The 2,630-nt window shown below is 48.1% G+C and overlaps 1 pseudogene; it reads left to right on the plus strand.

Moving 5' to 3' along the window:
- Positions 1-485: 485 nt before the first annotated feature.
- On the plus strand, positions 486-1,269 carry LOC101649063 (annotated as a pseudogene).
- The last annotated feature ends 1,361 nt before the right edge of the window (positions 1,270-2,630 follow it).

Below are 2,630 nucleotides of genomic sequence, written 5' to 3' on the forward strand. Positions count from 1 at the left end.
GACACATGAAACTAAGCTAGAGCCCATAGCTGGAGGAGCCACGTGGAGCCCCTGCCAGCGCTGAGATGCTTACAATACCAGTGGATCCACAAGATTTTCCATCCACTGGCCTGTGATCTTCCTGCATTTGGCATCATTGCATGTGTTTCATGAGTCTGAAGAGGACTTTATAGATTGGTATAGGACATATGGGCTAATGGACTTATGGACTTGATCTGGACTGTGCTAGGATGCCTTCTAAATGTACCATTACTCTTTATATAAAGCTCTTTCTTATACACATATGAGTGTCTCTGAATTTGTTTCTCTAGTCAACCCCAGACTAACACATCATCCCTCCCTGTATTCACACTCTTGCTTACTCAGTTGTTAGTTCTCTCACTGTCTCAATAAGCAGAATGAAGGAATTTCTTTTCATGTTCCTTGACTGGGGACTCGCTGTGTGACAAGTGTGTCGGCTCTGAGTGAGCTTTAAGAGAAGTCGGATGGCTCTTTTCCGTGGTGTCGCGGAGACCATCAGCTGCTTTACCGTGAAGCTGAACATCTCCTTCTTAGCCACTGGCTGCCAGAAACCCATTACAGTGGACGATGGACGCAAACTTTGCACCTTTTATGAGAAGTGCATGGCCACAGAAGCCACTGCCGAGGCGCTGGGTGATGAGTGGGAGGGCTATGTTGTCCGCATCAGCAGTGGGAACAACCAGCAAGGTTTTCCCATGAAGCAAGGTGTCTGCCTGCTGCTGAGTAAGGGGCACTCCTGCTACAGACCAAGGACAACTGGGGAGAGGAAGCGCCAGTCTGCCCGGGGCTGCATTGTGGGTGCCAATCTGAGTGTTCTCAACTTGGCTATTGTAAAGAAAGGGGAGAAAGCTATCCCGGGACTGACTGACACAACTGTGCCTCATCGCCTGGGGCCCCCAAAGAGCCAGCAGCATCCCCAAACTCTTCCATCTCTCCAAAGAAGATAGCATCATCCACCAGCATGTTGTGAGAAAGCCCCTGAACAAAGGAGGCAAGATGCCCAAGACCAAAGCGCCCAAAATTCAGTGTCTTGAGACTCTGCGTGTCCTGCTGCACAAGTGCCTGCTCGTTGCATTGTCCCGGAGAAACCGCACCTAGCAAAATGAGGAGGAGGCCGCCAGATAGGCCAAGCTTTGGGCCAAGAGAATGCAGGAGGCCAGAGAGAAACGTCTGGAACAGAGTGCCAAGAGACGGAGGCTGTCCTTGCTGAGGGCTTCCACCTCTCAGTGTGAGTCCAGTCCAAAATAAAATAAATGAGCTCATCTATTAAAAGAAAGAAAGAAAAATTAGACATTCCTCTGTGTCTTGTAGTACTTCTACTGTTGCTTCAGAAGATGCACCTGGCTGGCCATTGGTCAAAGCAGGACCTACAGTCTAGAGCTGCTCCCACCAAGCCCCTGACAAGGAGACACAGAGCTGCCGCAGGTGCCTGAAACCCAGTCCGCAGCTGAGTTCAGCCTAGATACCCAAGTCCTGGCAGACTCACAGATGTGGGACACAATAAATCATTCTTACTGTAAATGATATTTGGGGTGGCTTGTGGCAGAGCTCCCTGAAAAGGAGATTCTGGCAGGACACCAGAACACTTTAAATGAAGGGCCCACGGGAAGTCTTCCTGTTGGGTTTCGAAGTAAGCATCAGACATGGATGAAGTCTTTCTTTACGCATGGGTAAGGAAGGGGGAGGAAAAGAAAGAGGACAACAATAAATAAAAAGGAGAAAGAGGAGCAGGAGGAGAAGAAAGGGAGAAAAAGGAGAGAGGGTAAGAAGAAGAAAGGATGGAAGGCGGGCAGGAGGGAAGGTGGAGCTTCTGTTATCCTTTTCCCTATGAAGTTAGGATGCAGACTTTCACGAGACTGATGTGTGACAATATGCATGGGGCATTGCCTGCCAAGGAGGCTCTCCTGAACTTCATTGTCCAGACCAAAAGCGGTCTCTATCACCTAGATGTGATTGATTTATTGATTACCCATGTGGTTAATCTCAGGCTCCAGGTGACTGGTACCAGGTGTCCCAAAGCCTTCACCCCAAATCACCTTGTTGGTCTTTTTGGCATGACCAGTCTCCACCCTAAGCCTATGAGGGTGTGGTCAGCCCCAACCCTAACTCACTTTGTTAGACTATCCCGTGTGACTCAAGGCCTCTCAGCAAACAAGGAACAATTATTAAGTGTTACATTCCAAGGGCCCAGAGAATACCTTCTGGACACTTAGGGTAAGGTGATCAGACATCCCACTTTTGGCGGGACAGTCCTGATTTTTAACAATTTTTCCCGCGTCCCACGGCGTTTTTAAAAAGTCCTGATTTTTGGAAAGAATGCACGACAAGCTAGGGTACATAGTTTCTGGCTGCCATATGGCTATTTCGCCAGGATATGAGTTTTATCAATGGTGCCCCACTTCACCAATGTTAAAATGTGGTCACCTTAACCTAGGGCAAAATGTAGACCTTCTGCTTGAGTAAGGTCAGATTCTTTATTACACACAGCAAATTTGTGATGTTTGATACATTCATCAACTATTGCTCTTCATTGGGCAGTTCTGGTTCAGGGTCTCTCATGAATCTAATCAAGATGTTGGCCAGGGTTGCAGTCATCTGAAAGCCTGATT

This window comes from Echinops telfairi, unplaced genomic scaffold (genome assembly GCF_000313985.2).
Source record: "Echinops telfairi isolate 266 unplaced genomic scaffold, ASM31398v2 ScPeMD7_70;HRSCAF=299, whole genome shotgun sequence".
Taxonomy (NCBI): Eukaryota; Metazoa; Chordata; class Mammalia; order Afrosoricida; family Tenrecidae; genus Echinops; species Echinops telfairi.